The sequence below is a fragment of the Rattus norvegicus genome, chromosome 16, assembly GCF_036323735.1.
Source record: "Rattus norvegicus strain BN/NHsdMcwi chromosome 16, GRCr8, whole genome shotgun sequence".
Classification (NCBI taxonomy): domain Eukaryota; kingdom Metazoa; phylum Chordata; class Mammalia; order Rodentia; family Muridae; genus Rattus; species Rattus norvegicus.
Genome location: NC_086034.1, coordinates 63,363,073 through 63,385,900, shown reverse-complemented (window position 1 = coordinate 63,385,900; position 22,828 = coordinate 63,363,073). Strand labels below are relative to the sequence as shown.

At 41.5% G+C, this 22,828-nt stretch overlaps 1 long non-coding RNA gene across 2 annotated transcripts in view; it reads right to left on the bottom strand.

Moving 5' to 3' along the window:
• The window catches only part of LOC120097472 (uncharacterized), a 48,792-nt gene extending 27,591 nt beyond the window's left edge, over positions 1 to 21,201 (bottom strand). The window contains exons 1-3 of one of the 2 annotated variants that reach the window (XR_010058792.1): positions 21,069 to 21,201; positions 18,226 to 18,274; positions 17,880 to 18,129 (exon numbers count right to left, since the gene is read on the bottom strand). This is a non-coding gene — a long non-coding RNA (uncharacterized LOC120097472). Of the gene's footprint in view, positions 1 to 17,879; positions 18,130 to 18,225; positions 18,275 to 21,068 lie in introns of those variants that run through there. The other variant, XR_005494890.2, reaches the window with a different exon arrangement.
• Positions 21,202 to 22,828: the final 1,627 nt, after the last annotated feature.

Here is a 22,828-nt window from a genome sequence, read left to right as displayed (position 1 = left end):
ACTCCTTTTAGTCTGGTGATTCTAATATTCAGAAGTAGCTTATCATAAAGTCTTTGAGCCAAAGAATAGCCCGCAATGTGTTTTAATAATAAAAACTTAGAAGTGCCCTATAAGCTGTAAGATGTGCTTTAAAAATGATACCATTTGGGTCCAGAGACATAGCTCAGCAGGTGCGTGTATATTCCACTCTTGCAAAGAATCTGAGATCCATTGGCAGGAACCACATGGCATTTCACAACCATCTGTAAGTCCAGCTTCAGGGATCTACACAGTCTTTTGACTTCTCCAGGCACCCAGCGTGTGTTCCACATAAATACATACATGCAGGCAAATCATATATATTCATATATATAATATTTATTATATATAAAATAAGTGAATCTTTTAAAAATGATACAATCATGTAACAGGCAATATTGTGGCTAATAAGAGAATGGTGACATTAATAAAGGAAAATAATCTGACATTAAGTGAAGAAAAACAAATTGATATGAAATCATACAAGATCATATAAATTGATCTTTGATATGATTTCTATAAATCTATGAATGAAAACTATATCAGTGCTTCTGTGGCCAGTCTTGGGTAAGAACATGACGGGTCACTTTTTCTCCTCTTCTTTATGTTTTTACACTGTCCCAAAACATCTACAACGACCATAAGAGAATGCTTGTATAGATTGTCATGAAGAATTTGAAAAAGAAAGTAAAACCCAGGAAATACAAAGAATAGAAGAGTTATGGGAGAGCTGGTAAGAGTGACTTGCATACAATTGTAGGATAATTGCTTATGAAACCATTTTAAATTATAATCTCATAGATCATATAATTTCAAGAGTACATAGAGGTGGCTTGAATGAATATGCCCATATGAATCTGAGCTGAACATTACCTGTTTAGATTCCCCAAAGGACAGAGTTAGGTAATGCAGAGGGCAAACTGGGGAAGCCTTTGTTAAAATCAGACTCCCAGGGCTAGGTGCGGTGGCAAACAGTTTTAATTCCAGCACATGGGGGAGGCAGAGGTATATGGATCTTTGTGAGTTTGAGACCTGTATGGTTTACATGAATGAATGAAGAATGAATGAACGAACGAACGAACATTTCTTCCACCATCTTCTCTCCCCCATTCTGTCTGTCCTCCTGTGTTAGGAAGCATCCTTGGCTTGCTGGTTATCAAAATGTCCTTTTTTTCCTGACCCTGTTCTCATAACTACTTCATGTTGACTTCAATACCTGGACACATGTATTAGGCTCAGGACTGGTTCCACCCCCAGTCTTTATCACTTACCAAAATATTGTGTCAGAGATATGCCTCTGATGAGATTCATGCCTGAACTTCTACTTTTCACACTTAGGTGCCAAGGACCACGTTCAGTAGTGGAGGTGCATTAGTGGACAAAGCAGATCATGTTCCTGCACTCAGGGAACTTAAATTCTAATATAAATAAATAATTCAGACCCACACTTGGATGCCTCTTCTAAGTCCTGACCTTTCTGCCTTTTCCCATAATGCTTTTACACAACCCACTCACCAGGTGCTTTTTGCTCAGATACAGTCCAGCATTTTGTGGTTGAACTTAGGCACAACTTTCCCTTTTATGAACTCCTAGTGGGACTTTGTGACTCTTAACAGTCCTACCATAGCGTCCAGTGTATAACTTCTTCCTAGGAATCTTCTTAACTCTGTTAAACGGAAATGTGTGTATCTCCTTCGCGAGACGTCATGTTCGCTGGAAATGGAGATATTGTCTCAATGATTTATGTACTTTTAGTGCCCCATGAAATGGAGACAGGAAACAAACTGGGGACTAGGATTGGCAGATTAAAACAGTTGGCTGTGAGATATTGGGTTCATACAACAAGGCTGACAAAACAGGTAGTACTGGGAGGCTTCTTCTGATAGGTTGTGAGTAAGAAGACCGTGAAAAGAAAAGAGCTTGGGCTGGGGCGATGGCTCAGTAGATAGAATAGACTCGCCTTGAAGCGTAAGGATTCCAGTTTCATGCCCAGAAGCTTTGTAAGAAAACAAAACGACAGCAGGCATTTGTAATCTCAGACGTGGGAAGTGAGAGACTGGGACTAGCTGTCTAGCCTGTTTAATGTACATTCTACTAGTATATTATGGGCTGTTTGAGCTCACTGAGAAACTGACTACAGAAGCAGGGTATCCTAGCATTCCACACCATCATCTTAGACCTAAGCATGTTTATTTCAACGTGTCTTCCAAAGCCCCTTACCTGGGGGATGTAGCTGCTTGTATTACTAATGCTAATTATGTTTCCCCAAAAAACTGTTTACCTGAGAGGGTCTGCATGTAGCTTCAGGGAACCCTGCCCCTAGTTGATTGGTAAATAAAGATGCCAGCAACCAATAGCTGGGGAGGACAGAGGTAGTGATTTTAGGATTTCCCGGGCTGGGGGGGGGAGGGGGCAGGGTGGGAAGGGAGAGAAGAGGAGATCCTTCTGCAGAGAAAGTGTGGAGGAGAGGAGAGACATCATGTCTGAGAAGAGTGCAGGACAAGAGAGGTATGGCCACCATGTGAAGGAGCCGGGAGAGCAAGACCCAGAGGGCTGCCCAACTGGGTCGAGAGCAGCCAAGATAGAACACAGAATTTAATAAGCAGTAACTTGGAATTATCGGCAGGAGGTGGATTCTAGTAGCATGAAGGTTATAACAGCAGCTGTCCAGCTGTTGTGCTGCATAAGGCATATTAAAATCTAAAGGCTGTGTGTGTGTCTTTCGCTCAGGAACATAAACCATTGAGGCAGGCAGCAAACCCGAGCTGAGATTTATTAATTAACTAATAATTAATTCAACAGGAGATAGTCTGGTCCCACTGACTCTGTGACAGGGAGGAAATAGAACAGTAAAATGACTCAGGAGCAAAATCACCAGCCTTGAGAGCAGCTGGAAGACAATTTCCAATGAAGATTACTACTATGTTATAAAAATGTCTGCCGTGGGAGAGAGAACATGGAAGTTGAGACGTGAGAAGCTATGTCAGGGATAAAAAGCTCAACAAGGAACTTCAGCTGACTGACTCAACGTCCCAAGTCAGTTTCTGAAAGTCGCCTGATTTGGTGAGGGTGTCTCTGTTGGATTTCACTCTTTGTCTTGGTCTCTCATCCAAAGGGACACTCTGCTCTGTCTAGGACCCCATTGGGAACGACAGCTGGCATCTTTAAAGGGGCTTCCTCCGCAGATTTCTGCTGGATATTTTGAGTGTCAGGCATGGTAATGTTTTGCTGTCTCTCCAGATGACAATCTATGCATCTATCTTCCATTTATTACTTATTCTTCTCCTTTGGCTTACTCTGTAGTTGATAAACTCACTCATTGTAAATGAACAGTATGGCTATCATAGACCATTCCCTGTACCGTAAAGCACACCAGATGACGATATTGATGAGTGAGATCTAGGCCATGGAGAAATCTCACCTAAAAACAAATAAAACACCCAGTAAAAAGTAAACCATACCCAAGTTGAGGTTGTTCTCTAGTCTCTGCAGTGCCTACATTTCTGTGTATCTATACACACACTCATACACCCACAGTATACTCTTACACACACACTGACGTGTGCACACACGGAAAGAGATAGAGAGATATAGATAGATAGATAGATAGATAGATAGATAGATAGATAGATAGAGGGTAGGTAGGTGGGAGGGAGGAAGGAAAGGTGCGTGGGAGGAAGGAAGGGTAGGTGGGCAGAAAGGAGGAAGGAAGGGTGGGTGGGAGGAAGGGAGGAAGGAAGGGTGGGTGGGAGGAAGGGAGGAAGGGAGGAAGGAAGGCAGGGTCCTTACTAGATAGAGCATGCAGTTGGCATGCATAGGCCCTGGAGCTTGTTCAGGAAGACTTTTGACTCTTCCTCGATATTAAGTTGCATGTGAATATGATTATGGCAAGGGCGTGGTCCGTAAAGCAAGCTATGACTTGCTCTACATAGACAATGCTTTGCAGAAGTTGGATGTTTTATCGTCTCCTTAACCTTTTCCACTCAATTCCCAAGTTTCTAATTCCTGTTAAGGTAAAAGGGACTAGGAAATATGAGGGCACTGATCCACATATGTGACCCCCCCTCCCCCAACAAGGATGAAGCACTTCTGCCTAATTTACCCCTTTTCTTACCTTACAATATTACTTAACATAATTGGCTGCTAGAACTTTTATTAGGTAATCAGGAAGCATTAAGTTATTAGCTAGGATCAGCACAGACACAAAGATGATTACACTCAATCCTTAAATGGAGAGACATTTGCAGTAGAGAAACAATGTATTATTTTAGCGAATGAAGGAAATGGGAAAAAGCATCCAATCAGAATCACCAGTTAAGCCCTTAACAAAACAGGATCCTCTCTGTCTCAGAATGATGGCTTTGAATGTGGGGAGGGAACCGAACAAATGAATAACAAAAAGCCACCATGCAGCTATAAAGGGGCGTTCAGAAAAGGATGGGGTATCATGTTCTTCCCAACAACAACAGACAGCCCAACCCAAACATGTCCCAACAGCAAAAGGTGCCTTTGAGGAAGGACCAGAAGTGAATTAGTCAGGCCAGGTTACATTGTGATCAACAACCCCAGACTTTGAGTGATAATACAGTATACACTGACTTCACGTAACTCATGAATTCATGTTCCTGCTCAAATGATGGTTCTGGGAAGATATCTTCCATACAAGAATTGGGGTTCCCGTGTGGCTCTGTCTAATTCTGTCCTTCTCCACCATTCAGCAGGCACACACAGAAACAAACCAGAAGGTCCCTCGGGACTCAGTCAGACTTGAATGGCAAGGTGGCACCTTGGCTTACATCCCATTGAGTAAGTCTCAGACGCATTCTCTGGTTTGGATCACACCTTAAGACTGGGCAGAGTGATTGGGAGGACACAGAAGCTGGAGCCAGGGGGATCTCTGGTCACACTGTATCCTCAGTCAGGGAAGCAAAAAGAGAAAATGTTGGTGCTCACAGGCCTTTCCCACTTCCCCCTGTCTGTCCCGGAACTCACTCTGTAGACCACTAGCCTGGCACCACCAGCATCTGCCTCTCACTTTGCTCCTTTTTATTAAGTCCAAAACTCCGGCCCATGGGATGTATCGCCATGTTTAGAGTAAGTCCTCTCAGTTAAACCTCTCTAGAACACTCTCACTAAAATGCCTCAGTGTTTATTAATCCAACCAGTTGTGGTGGGGATTACCTACCACAAATGAACCCCCTATCAACTCCATACCCAAACATATCACTTTAAGCTATATTGTTCTCACTCTGACTTCTAGTAGCTCATGGTCATCTCATAATGCAAAAATGCACCCATTCTAGCTTCGACAGTCCCTGTAGTCTTATATTCTCAGCACCGTTCAAAAGGTAGAGTTCAACCAGGGCATGGCGGTGCATGCCTCTAATCGCTGTGCACACGAGGCAGAAGCAGGTAGATCTCTGTGAGTCCTTGGTCTGAAGCCATGAAGTAAATAGCTCTCTTACTTCATACACACCCGGCACCCTGATATTGTGTCTAAGCACATGGAGACAAGTGATCATAGACAGAATCCCTTGGAGCTGTGGGTCAAAATAAGTCTTTCCTTCCTTAAGCCGTCCATGCTGGGTATTTGCTCACAGTGTTGGTGAAAGTAACCAGTACAGAAGTGTAGAGAAAAGAAATAACATCCCATAGCTTAGCTTCATAGTGGAGATTGTCTGTACCAGAAGACAGATGGACAGATGGACATGAGAAAAGTTTATGAATTTTAAACAACTTTATATGACATGAGAGCCTTCTTAAGGAAATGGGGACGTGAAGAGATAGATGAATTTCTGTATTTTTTTTAATGCCATGTTTCATTAAAAGGTAGCTAGTCATGGAGATGTGGGATTAGACAAAGAAGGTGTGATCTAAAGGTGAGGTAATACACCTGGGGGTGGAGTTTTGGGAAGGCTTGTTGGTTCAGATTCTTCTTGGCATGTTCAGAGTAAAGATCTTCCTTCCCTCTGGGAATAGGGAGGGCACCTCTGAAGCGAGTTTTACAGTCTGCTTTAAAGAAAAGGTCTTGTGCAAGTTAGAATGGTAATCTTGCTCCTGCCATTTTTCAGATTTCTTTGGCTTAAAATATTTTGGGCTGTCCTAAGCCCTACAAATAGATACTTGAGCACATTGAGCACCAGGCCCTGATCCTGAAAAGCAACAAACAACCAAAAACAAAACAAAAAACCCACAAACAACAACAACAGCAACAACAACAAGACAAATAATAATAAGGAACAAAATACAAAAGAGCATGACGCATCATCCCCTCTGGTTTTTATGCCAATCTACTTAAATCCTTTTGTGCCTGGGGACATGATCAACTCAATTACAGAAAGGGGAAACTCCATCCAGAAGATCAGGAGCCTCTAGAGGCTAGAAATAAGAAAAGTTGGTAGGCACCATAGTCCATTCTTGTCCATGCATGATGTAGATATTTATTAAAGAAAGTAGGTATATAGATTTCCTTGTCAGAACTTAGGCTAGGGATGGGTCTCAGTGGTTGAGGCTATGGTTAGCATGTCTAAGGCCCTGAGCTCAGTCTCCAGCACATGAGGAAGGAGAAAAAGAAAGGAGAGGAGGAGACTAAATAAATAGTCAATGTTCTGACATTATAGCCTCGACTCTATTGTCTTTCTTGCTAGTGCAATCTTCTGATTTTTTTTTTTTTGCTAAAGAATGTTTCTAATAAAAAACTATGCATCTTTCAAACAAGAATATTTAGTCTAGTTGTGTGGTTCAGGGAAAGATTGTTGTGTAGTATGCATGAGACCTTGGGTTCAATACTCAGGAAAACACACACACACACACACACACACACACACACACACACACACACACACTACACATATGTGTACATAGATTCCTTAAATTTTGTGAAATGTTTATTTATTTAATATTCTTTGTTTCCCAGGGTTTCAATAGTTAAATGTACCCCAGCTCCTCAGATTGCTACACTCAGTCACACTTTATGGTTGGGATTGTACTCTCATTGGCCTAGGGAAAGAATGTTCGAGAAATTTTGCCACACGAAATTGAAATTGTGAAATCTAGAGCGTGTTCCCAACCCACCACCCTGTGTTCTGGCCAAACCTGTTCAGTGATGTTTTCCACCCTTGCTAACAGCCTGGAGGAAGCAGGGCGGGGGAGGGGAGGGTAAACAGAAGAGGATGGGCATCCAGGACTGGGAAGAGAATAGTATGCTCTGTTCTCTCCTCCACCTCCTCAGGCCATCTTATCCCTGTTCAATCCGGAAACATAAAGCTCAGGACAACTCGCCCATTCAACAGACATTTGTTTATTTAGGCTTATCATGTTCTGGTTGTGCAAAGCTTGCCCCACCCAACTGGTGTATCACACTGGAAATCACTGAATTATCATAATATATAATGAGTAGTGGATCAACTATTGAATCGCTTTAGAAGATGAGAATCTTACACATACACACACACACACACACACACACACACACACACACACGCACACACGAGAAAAAGCCCAGGTAGGGTGGTTTACAGAAGTAACCCAATACTTGAGAAGTTAAGACAGGAAAATCCTGGGTCTTGCTAGGCAGGCAGTCTAACTGAATTTTCTTGAGTACAGGTCAGTAGTAGAGCACTGTTCTAGGATGTGTGGGACCTAAGTCTAACCCCCTAGTATCTCAGAGGACAAGGGGGAGAATTTGCTTGGAAGGATATAAAAATTACATCCATTAATGCGTTGAAGACAACCTCGGAGGCACCAGAGTGAGTACATTCACGTTGAGGAATGAAAACAGAGCGTTCTCATAGACTAATTTGACCTAGAGCATAAATCTGAATTCTTCACTTCTCTCTCAGTATCGTCTATCCTTCTGTGGTTTGTAGCTACTGGCCTGTCTTACTGTATCTATTTTGTATGCCCATCTGATGACTGTTCCTGTTACATGTCTGGGTCTGCCTGTATCTTTTCTGAACCTGTGCCTGGATCTGTGCCTATCCATAACAAAGGGCTTGTTCTGTGTTTCTTGAACAGCAGAGAAAACATGCCATGGGAAGGGGAAGAGAGACTTTACATTAATCTTCAGTGGACTTTTACAGGGAAAGAAGTCATTTACTAACCCCAACTGTATTGGCTGGCTTTGTGTGTCAATTTGACATATGGAGTTATCACAGAGAAAGGAGCTTCCCTTGAGGAAATGCCTCCATGAGACCCAGCTGTAAGGCATTTTCTCAACAAGTGATCAAGGGGGGAGGGCCCAGCCCATTGTGCGTGGTGTCATCTCTGGGCTGGCGGTCCTGGGTTCTATAAGAAAGCAAGCTGAGCATGCAGGGGAAGCAATCCAGTAAGCAGCACCCCTCGATGGCCTCTGCATCGGCTCCTGCCTCCAAGTTCCTGCCCTGTGTGAGTTCCTGCCCTGACTTCCTGATGTTATCATGTTCTGGTTGTGTAAACCATGCCCCACCCAACCAGAGTATCAAACTGGAAATCACTGAAGTATATCATAATATGATGAACAGCAATGTAGAGACCCTTTCCTCCCCAACTTGCTTCTTGGTCATGATGTTTTGTGCAGGAATATACACCCTGACTAAGACACCAAGTGACCTGGATGTACTCAGTACTGAAAATAGACATTATCAAGCTGTACCTGTTGGTTGCTTCCAGGATTTCTGGTGGATATTTATTGTACAAGGCTTGTTTCCAACATGTTGGCTCTTTTCAGTAAAATGCTTACCACAATGCACATGTGTACATATATATTACTTTGGGACAGGAATGTAGAAGAGTACATAACTTAAGATTAAAACTATACATTAGCTTAGGCTGTTATGGCTGATTATATGGGAAATCCAAGGCCTAAGAAGGGAGGCCACACTGTTCTCTTTGAGGCAGATGAAATTTAAACAGGTTGAGAACACAGTAGGACAGCAGGTTAAGTGGCTAGTCCTAAATGTTCTCAAGGACTACTGTTAACTTTGCCGTTAAGTCTTTGGGAGGTTCAAGAGATATTTTTATAAAGATGTATCATTATAAGAAATATTCAGGGAACAGCCACTGCTTCCAATGTGAGTTATTTCACTCTTCTGGGATCTAGAAAATTGGTGCCAGACTCATGTGTCTGTCTGAGTACAGAGCTGAATGCCAAGATCAGAACAAAGTACACAGCAAGATTCCTGTTTAAATGGGTATTTATATTTGCCCTGAGAAATAAGTTAAATACATCTTTCAGCTTTTAATAGTTACAAGAACTTTCAATGAAGTGTTAAGATGAAGTCTATAATATAGTGTGTGACTTTTTAAAAAAATTATTATTATAGTGTTAAAGGGGGTGAATGTACTTGTCATAAGAAAAGCAGAGCTAACATGAAACTAAGAGCAGATTTGACAAAATGAAGGGCTGAGATAGGCCAATCGTAGACGTAAGAGTTAACATGTTCTAATGTGCCTTGTATCAGCTTGTCCCACAGGGAAAGCAGAGCTTACCCTCCATTGACTCTGACTGCTGCAAGCAGGCCTCCCCTCCTCATAAATGTTGTTTCTTTCCTCCACAGTAACCCTCTCTATTCTAAAGGATTCACAGGTTCTCAAGAATATTCTCTCTTGGTACAGGGGTTTGGATATTGAATGGCCACCAAAGACCAATGCATGAAAGGCTTGTCATCATGGCACCACTGGCAAGTGGTAGGGACGCTGAGAGACAGGGTCTTGTGGAAGGTGAACTTTGGAGGCCAGCATTTGGAGGGGACTGTGGGACTTCAGAACCTTCTTTTTTATTTCTTTTCTTTCTGGCACTTAGATGAGGCTTGCTTGATCATGATAGGCCTTCTTACAGACCCGAAGCAACAGGCTATTGATTATGCACTGGAACTTCCAAATCTATGGGACAAAGTAGCCCTTTTCATTATGTTATCTTGTTTATTTTGTCACAACAATGAGATGCTGGCACAGTTAGTTTGGGGATTACCAGGTCATTGAGTGGAACAACATGTGATCACAGCATTAGCCCACCAAGTGCGTATTTGTTTCATTCATTCAAATATTTACCACGAGACTCTGTGAAAGAAAGAGATAAGACCAACCAACCAGATCTTACACAGAAACAGACAGCTGTTATTTTAGCAAGAGCAGACGATGATGAGTATATGAACTGCTAATTGTGGTAACCGATGCTATGGAGATAAACACAGTGCAGCGATAGGAAAGAATGACAGGCGATGGCACACACCTTGAATCCCAGCACTTGGATCCCAGGCAGAGGCAGCAGGATCTCTGTAAACTCAAGGCCAGTGGGGTCTATATAGCAAGTCAGGCCAGCTAGATCTACATAGCCAGATCCTGTCTTGAGAGAGATAGAGAGACAGGGAGAGACAGAGAGAGAAGCAGAGAGTGACACACACACACACACACACACACACAGAGAAAGACAGAGACAGAGAGAGAGACAGAGAGAGAGAGAGACAGAGAGTGACGCACACACACACACACAGAGAGAGAGAGAGAGAGAGAGAGAGAGAGAGAGAGAGAGAGAGAGAGAGAGAAATATGGGGGAGGAAGTGACAGAGAGAGAGAGATGAAGGATGACAGAATGACACACAGAGGAAGAGGTAGACAAGAAAGGAGAGGTTTACATCTAAAGTACTTGATTGCATCTAATAAGAGCTATTTTTGACAAGTGCGGCTTTGTTTGCAACTCCATTGACTTGCTTGAATTATTTGGAACTATCATTCAGACCAGAAGGTTGAACAGAAATGACATGGAGCCGCTTCAAGGCCTCGCTTAGAGCCTCCATTTTCCTCTAATGACCATACACTGTAGAATCCTCTGTAACCTACCAGTCTCTTTCTTTTCTCCGCAACAGTAATTCTAAAATTTGACTGTCTGTCCCACTGTCTTTACTTTCCATCACAGTGTGCACATCGGTGTTCTGATTGATGTTAACAGCCCCAGTGATGCATAGAAAAGAGTCATGAGCCAAGTCATTAATCCATGCTCCAAAAGCCCAGTGTCTGTAGGTGGTGATGAAGTGCAGTTACAGTGGCAAATTTGAAATCACTGGTGACCACAGAGCTACAAATTATACAGGAAAAAGTCCCAGGCAGGTTAGGCAAGGGTGGAGCAGTCAGATTTGGTGTGCAAATCAAAGCTATAGAAATTATCAGAGTAATCTTTCCCATCTGCTAATTTGGGTTCCTTGCCCTGATAGCTTTGGCTGGCATCACAGATGAGGAAGAAATAAGACAACAAATCACAAGAGAAAAAAATTGGATTATTTTTCTAGAGATAAAATATTCACACATGCACGTAAATGCATACAAACAACATGCTCCAAAATAATGATGGACAGACAGACAGACAGACAGACAGACAGACAGACAGATAGATAGATAATAGATTATATAGATAAAAAGATAGATGATAGATAGATGATAGAGGATAGATAGATGATAGATTATATATATAGATGATAGATGAATAGATGATAGATAGAGGATAGATAGATAGATAGATAGATAGATAGATAGATAGATAGATAGATGATAGATAGATAGATAGTCTTGAGTTCCTAGAATCCCTGGGAGATCTTATAAAGTTGGGTGCCTAGGTCTTGCCTCTAGAAGTTACATGGTTTTAGATGATCTCAGGTATGAATATGGTTTTAAAGTCTCTAGGTAATTGCAGTGGTTAAAAAGATAGATGATCATTAAAGCAAAGCTGTCAAGCTTGACCAAGTACCAGAATTACCCAGAGGGAATTGCATTTTTCCAACTGACTGGCTTCCATTACTTTGCCTCTGACTTTGTCCCATGGAAATGGCCTGGCTGCCTCCCCAAACTCATTCAAAGCTCTGGTCTATATTATTTTTGATTTTTATACTTTGGTTCCTCCTCAAACATTAACAGGCATGAGAACCAGCTGTGAATTTTGTTAAAAATGCAAGTTCTGGGTGTATGCCAGAGGCTGGGGATGGGGGATGGAGACTTGCCTAACAGGTACCAATTTTCCATTTCTGTATGGTAAAGGAGTCCTGGAAATGAGCTACACAACGATGTGATCACACTTGAACCTACTTATACTAAAAAGAAGTATCATGGTAAATTCTACATTATATGTATTTTATTATCATCCTTTAAACTATGGATTCAATAGGTACAGACACAACCCAGGATTCAGCATTTCTTAGAAATTGCCAATGATGCTGTTACTGTCACCCAGAGACTACGTTGGAAAACAGGATATCCTAGAAGCTTGCTTTAAGAACATTCTCTAGCACCATCTACAAAAATCCTGATCTAACAGGGTGAGGCGCGGCGCAGGGCGGGGCGAGTATGCTAAATTCTCTGAGAGGGAAGGTTTCTGTGAACTCTAACTGCAAAGGTGAGGTGGGTAGATTGATCATTTACCGAGGTGTACTACTGCTTCTGGCATTTCACTTCTTGCCCAGAGTTTCAAAGTTTTTGTATGCTTTGCAGCTCTGTAGAGCAGACCAAATTTCCCAGCTCAGCTCACTGGGGATAGGAAAGATCCTCACCTGGAAGAGGGAATAGACTTCAGAATCTCAATGAGGAGGTTCATTGTGGCAGACTGTGGGTTCATGATTATCTTGGATCAGCTGTGGTACTCTGTGCCTCAGTAGATCAGGATTCTGCAGCTTACACATCTGGACTTACAACTCCCAAGCTCCCTGTGTTTGACCAAACCGTCCCTACCACACTCAGGTCAAAACTATAGCCAGCAAATCCACACTTATGCATGCCAAGTCTCTGGAGTCTGGAGTAGCTCAAAGGCACATTAGACTTTAACGCTCACATCCTGAGGATTTACTATAATTCTCCCCCTTTTATGGGTGAAAAACGAAACACAACAGAAGCTTCGCTGAATTGGACAGCAACCTGAAAGATGTAGATTGGAGCCTATAGATTACAGAGCCAGCATTTGAAACTTGCTTTGTCTCACAAGGCTGTCCAGAATCTCTTCACTATGGAGACTATGATCCAATGGGTTAGGAACCAGGGCCAACAGTGGACTGATGTCCAAGAGCCCAGATTAGCATTTCAACTGTGTCAGTGATTCCTGGAAAGACTCCTTCATTCAAAGCACGATTCTTCAGTGCACACTGTTCTAGGCAAGTCATTCTGCAGAGGGATTCACACTTAGAATAACTTGCGCTAATTAGCAAATCAATCCTAGGCTTCCTAAGAAGTAAGAGAATGTGCTTAAGAACAATTTGTTAATTTAAATGAGTTCATGGTTGCTAGAAGTATGAGAGAGGACCAGTGAGATGACTTGAGAAGAAAGTGTACAAAAAGGTCATGGAGTGCATTAGGAGTGGGGTTCTTGATGGGCTTTTCTTTTAGAATCATTTAGATCCTTGGGAAGGAAAGGGATCTTAGACCGTCTGGTCTCCTTTTGCTTTGTTTCTAGATCAGTAGTTCTCAACCTTGGGTCTCAGCCCTCAAAAGACCTTCAGAAAACAGGTATTTTTATTACGATTCATGACAACAACAAAATTATGTTATAAAATAGCAACAAAATAACTTTATGGTTAGGCTCATCACCACATGAGGAACTGTATTAAAGAGTTACAGCATTAGGAACCACACTGCTCTACATGAATTTCTATCAAACAAATCTAAGTAGAAACATAGTTGAATGTAGCCCAACTGTTTTATACATTGTTTTACCATTTGTCTTTCTCACTTACTTGTGTTAGAGAGTAATTGGTGATATGATTATTAGCATACACACATATGTATACATATTCAATGTGTATCAAAGCACTTATTTTCTAAATTCTGGCTGAACACATAAAATATAAAAATCAATATAAAATGTTGGGCTCTAAAGCACACAGCTCTTACAGGTTTGTACCTGTCTGGGTGCTAAAGTGGATCTGGAGGAGGTATTTTAGCTAAGCCTTCAAAGGTGGCCATTTGAAAGTATTTACTAGACTGAGAAGCAGGAACAAGAATTTTCTGGATACAGGCCAGGCAAAGGCACTCAAAGACTCAAAACAAGTGGAGCAGAGTGCAAGGAAGACTAGGGTGACCAGAGGAAGACATTCAGGTCCAAAGGAGATGATCATGGAGCAGAGATGAACAGACGGGGTGATCAGAGGTCACATAGCCAGCCAGGCATCAATTCAGAACTGGAGCTCTGAGGTCTCTAGGGGAAGGAGGAAGTGGATGGTCAGGATAATCCAGAGACTCTGGGTTTGGTGATCGTTCATCATTCCTTGTCTTTGGAGAGGTTGATTACCTCGTCTTCATAGATGACTTCTACTCTGGGATTTTAGAATCAAGATCCATGCCAGAGCAATAGAGAAGAAATATAAAGGAAAGAAACTCTAGAATTGGATCTCAGGAATAGTAATCAAGTAGTATAAATATCATAAAGTACTCATATAGCTAAATTTTGCAGTGCTGGAGATGGAACCCCAGGCCTTTTCTTTTCTAGGCAAGGCCTCTAACACTGACTACCATCTTGTGCTATAGTTTATTTACTTTTTAAAAAAATATTAGTGCCTCTGAAGTGAATGAAACTTGGATACAGTCAGTGTGTAGGTGGGTGTGGCTGTGGTGGGAGGGCATTCCTTATTTGTTGTTTTGTTTGTTTGCTCTTTCTGAAATAATTATATGGCCATTTCTGAAAGTGCGTGATAATGACAGGCAGGGGTTAATTCAACACTCAGTCCCTGCTGTATCCTCATCTCTTTCTTAAAACTAACTCATTATACTGCCCTCTCTGCTTCCTCTCAGAGCTGCCAAGTGTGCTGTATCAGCATTCAGAGGCCCTTCAGGCTTCCTGGCAGTCTCCCTGAACCATGAGGTCAGTGTGGCCTGATTTCTCTTTGCTCACAGTAAAGAGAACATTGAGGGATTCTCAACCCATTTACTCTTTTAACTGTTGATGTGTAAAGAGTGGGGACCTCTCTTCTTCCACCCAAAGTCACCAACCACTTGCCGGTATCATATACACTGAGGTGTTGTGATAGCATAACATAATAAATAACAGAACTTGGAAGATCTTTGCCCCAAGATGCTCTTTGCTCTGAGAAGGTTACTCAGGTTATATGTGAATTTTCTCGGTCATTTGCCCTCAGATGATTTACCTGGAAGAGAAGAGACTTTGTTCCCTATGGAGTCCGTATTTGATCTAGAAAAGACTTTGGACTCCACTTTGTAGGGTATGAAACTAAGGCCGGAGTGAGTTTAGTAAATTGGATTTGGTCTGGTCATTCATCTTGTTAGTAGCATTGTTGAACTGGTTAGTCAAATCTTTTGTTTTTTTGTTTTTCTTTTTTTCAGAGCTGGGGACCGAACCCAGGGCCTCGCGCTTGCTAGGCAAGCGCTCTACCACTGAGCTAAATTCCCAACCCCTGGTTAGTCAAATCTTAACAAATCTCAATCTGTGGCCAGGGTTTTTCTATTGTATATGCTTCCTGTCTTGAAAATTATCTTAATTTGGATATATATATATATATATATATATATATATATATATATATTTATATGCATGCTGACTGGCTTATACCACTACAATTAAATTAGTTTCTTAATTAATCTGAATTGTGGTATATCATAATTAACTGGTTGTTTGGATATGTTAAGAAGGCATCCCTCATTTAATCAAGAATGTCTCAACTCTATTTAGACCCATTTATTTGCACTTCCAGGAATTCATCCTGAGGAAGCATTTCAAGCGGAAAAAAATGCTAGTCATGCAGAAATGTTTATAAATAGCTTTATTGAGATAGCAGAAAATAAGAACGAAGAACAATTTGGCAATGATTAAACTGGTCTCAATTCAATTAGAGTAATATATGGTCACTGCAAAAAATATCTAAGGAGGAATTCAAGAAGCAAGCAAGTAAATGGTATACTTCATAATTATATACTATAGAGCCTTGAAATTGTTTTTATATTACATTATCTAACTTGTTTTCACAATAGCTCTGTGCAATTAAAGCACCTATCTCCATTTACTGTGTCTCATGTCACTCATGAAATATTCAGCACATAGACCACAAAGGCTTAAAACCATAGGCAAAGTAATCAAGATTAGAAATGCTATAAGTTGCAAATAGTTGCCCCATTAAAACAAGTGTTTAGCTATATGCTTACATGTGCATGTGCTTTTTGCAGAACTCCTGTAAGCCCTGATTACTTCCAAGATTAGCTATCTTAATCATAGAAGCTACATCCTTCAAGTTCTTATTAAGTATCATAATCTTGGGCTTCTTTATGACACGGGTTTACTTTGCTTTGTATAATGTCACAGGAGCCATATTAGGGCTTACACTTCTCTGTAGAGAAGACTAGGGGTGGCCAAACAAGTGATTTTGACATCTGGTCTACCTACTATGTTGTCAATTCCAGTAATGTCTTGAACCTCACTTTGTCTTGGGTGGCAATCATTTGTATAGCCACTAAAAAGTTCCTCTCTGAAAAATCAAGGCCACAAGGCTCTGGTGGAAAGTTTGAGGAAGATTTCAGGATGGTTCCCTGTATTAGTCTGAATGACCTGATAGGTAAATAGATATAATAAGACTTTGAACTTGCACTCATTTATAATGTGACAAATCAATTATCCTCAAAAATTGTTGTTTCTATTTGAACCTCAATGTCTTTTCTAGGACAAAAAGCCTTCTGCTGTAGGAATGCTGATTCTAATTTGAATAACTCTAAAGCTGGAGCTGTGGGAACATAAAGCAGATCATGTGTCTCCTTGTCAACATGGGTGTTCATGTTTATGAATGTCCTTTTTCCTCTCATGCAGCACAAATAGCTTCTTCTCAGAGCTGATCTTTAGAGGATTGCATCCTGGCTGTACATGTGAACAGAGAGACTGGCAGCTGGAAACAGTATTCATATGACTGGATACTCAAAGGCACAGTGTGTGTGTGTGTGTGTGTGTGTGTGTGTGTGTGTGTGTGTCTGTCTGTCTGTCTGTCTGTCTGTCTATATCTCTCTTAGCGAGCCAAGTATGATGATACATACTTACAGTCTCAGCACTTGGAAAGCTGAGGCAGAAGTATCTTGAGTTTGGAGCCAGGCTATGAAACAAGGCCCTGTCTCACAAAATAAAAAACACACACACACACAGATACACATACATGCATACATCACACCACACCAGACCATTCCAGCTTTTATAGATGAAGAAAACTTTCAATAGTTTGACTCTGTTCTAATCAGCTATCTCTGCTCCAAGCCCTTTCCCTTCTTTCCAGAACAAACTTCATTGTGAAAACGCTGTGGGTACCCATGGCCTCCTTTTCTTTCTTTGAAGCATGTTGGCATTGGCCCCACCAAACTGGCTACACCACTACATGGGAACTGGTCTTCCAGCAGCTCCTTTTGAGACTTCAGTGGAAACAGGCCAACACTCAGGATACCATTGTTCATCTTTCTTTGCTCTCTTGTCTCAATGTGGAGTTGCTCATGGACTCATTCTGAAGAAAGTCTTAATCAAAGAATTGCCCATAAATAGTCCCACATCCCATCCTCAAGTGGACAAACTCAGGCTTTACCTCCTGAGATTTCCTCAGAGATTAAACTCTAGCTGGCCCTAAGGAAAGCTTGCTTGACAATCCCGCTTTCCTTGGGTTCTCTATTTTCTTTCACTTTCTAATTTTCCTACCACATTTTATTGGGATTGCCTCTGGAGTAAACAATTTATATTCAAATCACCATTTTAAGAAAGAGCTCTAACGGGGTTGGGGATTTAGCTCAGTGGTAGAGCGCTTGCCTAGGAAGCGCAAGGCCCTGGGTTCGGTCCCCAGCTCCGGGGAAAAAAAAAAAAAAAAAAAGAACCAAAAAAAAAAAAAAAAAAGAAAGAGCTCTAAAATGAAACTCTTCTGAAAGTCTTTCTGGAGGTTCGTGAAGCAGGGCCACTGGCTGAACACAACCAGAAGGCAAGGAAGTTGGTTGATAAAGCAGTATAGTAAACCTAAGCCCTTACCTACAGGAAAAGGCTCTAATGAACACAAACCGTGGAAGTAGACATCTGGTCTACCACACTGAAACATACCTCAGAGGATATTTTGGATCTCCATGAATTTTTTGATTCTTTTTTGTAATTTATATACTTAATTTCCAACCAGAAAAAGTTAAACATCTATCTTCCTGTATAAAAAGAAGAAATTGTGTTTTTAAAATGTTGAAAAATTTTTTTTCAGGAAGTATATTCTGATCACAATTTCCCCCTCCTCAAACTCTTACCAGAACCTCCACACCTCTCCACCTGTATAACTCCACATCCTTTTGCTCCCTTTAAGAAACAAATAGAAACAAAAACAAGAAGAAAAAATTATCAAGAAACACCCTCTGACACTCAGCCAAACAGAAAAATGGGAAGAAAAATGGTTATAAAAGAAACAAAGCTCAAACTAAGCAAAATGAGACAAAAGGTCTACAAAAATACTATTGAATTAGTTTTGTGTTGACTGGGCCTGGGGTGCTACCCTAAAGTATGGTTAATATGCTCAGTGAGACTCTGCTTTTTCTTTTGTAAGTGGGGTGTTAATTGAGATAGCTTCTTGGCTTAGGGTAAGAGTCTATCGTGTCCACTTCTCCCTCTTAGCTCTGGACCCTGTCTGTCTTGAACTTGTGCCAGCTCTGTGCATGCTGCTACAGTCTCTGTGAGTTCTTATCAGTCCTGTTGTGTTTGGAGGACAGTGTTTCTTTGAAGCGATCCATCACGTCTGGCTCTTACAATCCTTCCAGTTCCTCTTATGCGTAGCTCACTAAGGAGAGGGGTCTCATGAAGACATCCCATTTAGGACTGAATGTTCCAAAATACCTCTCTACACGTTATCCTGTTGTGGATCTCTCTGTTAATTAACATTTATCACAAGGAGAAGCTTCTCTGATGATATCCAAGTGAGTCCTAACCCTGTGTTGCCACTTTGAATCCCTGGTAGAAAGTGTTTCTGGGTTTGGTCAGCAGAAAGGAATGGAGATGGGCTAGGGAAGTAGGTAGGAAGGAAGGAAGGAAGGAAGGAAGGAAGGAAGGAAGGAAGGAAGGGAAGAAGGAAGGAAGGACGATAGGGTTGGTGAGAAAGAGCTAAACTGAGTCCACATGAATAGGCAGAGTCCCCAGGGAATGGAACAGAGTCATGCTTTTTAATTGAGCAAATGTTTCTGAAAATGACTTATGCAAATTTGCAACCCAATAACCTAAAAGTCCAATTTAATCTTTAATTTTTTTGTTTGTACATGCTTTAGTTTGAATCAGAGTTTTAAATAGCTCATCTGGCCTTGGAGTTGCTATGTAACCAGGGATAACCTGGAACTTCTGATCCTTCCATTTCTGCCTCCTGAAACTAGAGATAACAGATGGGTTGGTTATACACCTGGTTCTATGCAGTGTTGACATTTGAACACAGTTGTAAATGTAGGGCAAATGCCCTATTCCCTGAGCTATAATCCCTGACATCTGGTCAATCATTTTTTTTATCTTATTTATTTATCCATTTCTCTATCTATTTACTTACTTATTTATGTGTATGGGTGTTCTGTCTGCACATATGTCTGTGTACACCCACATGCCTGATACCCAAGGAGACCAGAAAAAGGCATTGCGTACCCTGGAATTGGAGTGCTTGTGAGCCACTATGTGAGTGCTGAGACTTGAACCAGAGTCCTGTGGAAGGGCAGCCAGTGCTCTTAGCCACTGAGCCATTTCTTTAGCCCACCTTTAGCCTGTGACCCTGTATAAAAATGGCAGTGTGTCTATACAGTTTATCACACAGAGAGAAAAATGTGAACATTTAGTTTTATAATCAAGGTCAACTATAGGACCATGACTTGTTGAAATTTCTGCTTAGATGTTATCAGAATCTCAGCAAGAATGAGATAGCAATTTTGCTCCTCAAACACTGTGGTTTATCCCACAACAGGAACACCCGATAGACCAGCAACGGCAGATCTTCCTTTCCCTGTAATGTGATGATCTTTTAAGGACATATTCCAGAGCATTGTAGAATAAGATTTTGGTGTGAACCAAATGAACACATTGGGTTTCCTTTATTGTAATAATGATGCACAGCATAAAATTGACATTTTAACCATGTCCAGTTGCTTGGCATTGCCTGTTCCCTTTGGTGTGCAGCCTACACTGTCAATCACTGGAACCTCTCCAACCAAAAATCTGCTCCCATTAGGCTTTCCCCCTTGCCCTCTCCCTTTAGCACCTAGCAATCACAGTTACACACATTATAGTGTCTCCAAGGTTCTTTCATGCAAGCATGTATCAAATGTCCTTCCCTTTTCATAAGCTATTATACATGTTTGTGTATGTGTATATGCATTTATACATATTTATGTGCATGACTGTGTGCATGTGTGTGTGTGTGTGTGTGTGTGTGTGTCACAATTTTTTCATCCAGTTATCTGTTCATAGACACTTGGGCTGTTTCCAGCATTCGGTATTAGTCATAATTCTACTATAGAATTTGGTATGGTAAGTATCTGTGTGACTCCCCCATACTTGACTATTTGTGGAATTTCCATTCCTAACACATCCAGTCTGAGCAATAGAATTTAACCTGAGCAAGAGGTTTCCTTTCAGATTAGGCTCCAATTCAAAAGCTGTTAGAAAGAAGTCACACAGGTAAGATGTTTGTTATATTTTTGAAATGTGGGTATAAAGTGGGTATAAGTAGGGAGAGAGGATAAATAAAAAAGGTGTGTCTTAACGACAGGGTACAAATACCACACCTTTCCGCCACTGTGGATTGTGATTTTATCCTCTCATAGATATTTGTTTTAGTTTCCTAGAAGTAGCCAAAGAACCTTGGCAGTTGGCCAGAGTTCTCTTTGAGTAATTTTTAACTGCAGTGGAAATTCTTTTATTTAACACCTACTTCTGACTTATTTTGTAATTTTTAAGCAAACTGCTAGTTTTTTATTTAAAAGAAGATTTAAAAAAAATCTACTTGTGAGTTACATAGTTGTTATGTTTCGGCATCTGGGAACTCTGAAAGGTATTTTCTTTGGCTCTAACTATTGTCAGGTTTCTCCCTTATAACGCGAGTGGTTTTCTATTAACACAGCTCATTCACCTTGTCAGAGGCTGAGATGAGAGTCAGTCAGTTGAGTGTCGTCAACCCATATACTCCAAAGGTAGTTCTGATTTAAAAGCCGTACACGTGGGATAATGGTTAGCAGACTGAGTGTACAGCTCAGTCAAGCTTCTGAACTTCTGCTTTGATCTGAAACTGTTGCTAGGTAACGGTTTGAACTGGACACCTAGCAACTATTAGCTGCTATCCTCCATTTCCACCCTTTCTATAAACAGCAATGTGCACTTTCCAATCCAGAACAATATCAATCAAAATCCTCAGGGAGAGCGACAGAAAGAAGGGAAAAGGGAGGTGTGTGTGCTTGTGTGTGTGTGTGTGTGTGTGTGTGTGTGTGTGTGTGTGAGAGAGAGAGAGAGAGAGAGAGAGAGAGAGAGAGAGAGAGAGAGAGCGCAAAAGAGAGGGGAGACGGGAGGCAGAGGGGGAGAGAGAAGGAGAGGGAGAGGGAGAAGGGAAGAGGAAGGTGTGTGTGCTTATGTGTGTAAGACAGAGAGCAAGAGTGAGTGAGTGAGCGAGGTGGGGGGAGGGAAGGGGAGGGGAGGGAGGAGAGGGGGGAAGGGGAGGGGGAGAGGGAGAGAGGGTAAACACAAGAATCTACTTATTAAACTGAGAACATCCATTTATGGATGGTTCTTAATATTCTCATCATTTTAGATGGCAAACATACATCTCCCCAACCAAGGCAACTATTAGAGTTTACATTTTAAAATTTTTGTCTACAATTACGTGTTTTGTGGGTGAGGGCATGTATATGGGTCACCTCACAGTGCATGTATGCAGGTCAGCGGACAACTTGTGAGAGTTGGTTCTCTCCTTCCCCTGTGGGTTCCAGGGGTGGAACACGGTCAGTGTTGTGTAGTCTCCTCTTCTCATTGAGCCATCCCACTGCTTTATGCCTTTACAGGTTATGCTTCTTGACTTCTTTCTCCATATTCGGTAAGTATGCAATTTTGAAATAAATGAAACAAAGCCTACATTTGTACTGTTTTGGCTGTTCCTTAACCTCCTATGGGGAAGGTGTGGCAGCTTGTGCCTGTCATCCCAGCGTAGGAGGGTCATAGGACCAAGGCCAGCCTGGGCTACAGAGTAAGACTGTGTCAAACACATACATCCAAGCTTTTTGAGGATGATGAGCTAAGGCGAGTGATTGTACACAGTACCATGTATGGTTCCACTACAGGCGATCTTTGGTGAGATCACCCCTCATCCCTGCCCTTGTTGGGGTCACTGTTGCTGTGCTAACATCATGACCAAAGTGTGCTGGGGAGGAAAGGGTTTATTTATTTGGCTTACACTTCCATACCATAGTCCATCATTGAAGGAAGCTAGGACAAGAACTCAAACAGGGAAGGATCCTGAAGGCAGGACTGATGCAGAGGCCACGGAGGGGTGCTACTTACTAATTTGTTCCTCATGGCCTGCCCAACTTGTATTTTTATAAAACCCCGGATCGCCAGTCCAGGGATGGCACCATCTACAATGGTTTGGGACCTCTTCCATCAATCATTAATTAAGAAAATGTCCTATAAGGACATCTTATGAAAGAATTTTTCAATTGAGTTTCCCTCCTCTCTGATGACTCTGCCAAGTGTCAAGCTGACATAAAACTAGGAATCCTTAGAACATCTCACAAGGAGAATTATAAGATGAAAAGTTATGTCTCCTCATGTTTTGAGGGGTACCAGGAGGATGAAAGTCAGGGAAAGATATAAATGAAATCTGTACTAATTAAGTTCATCTAG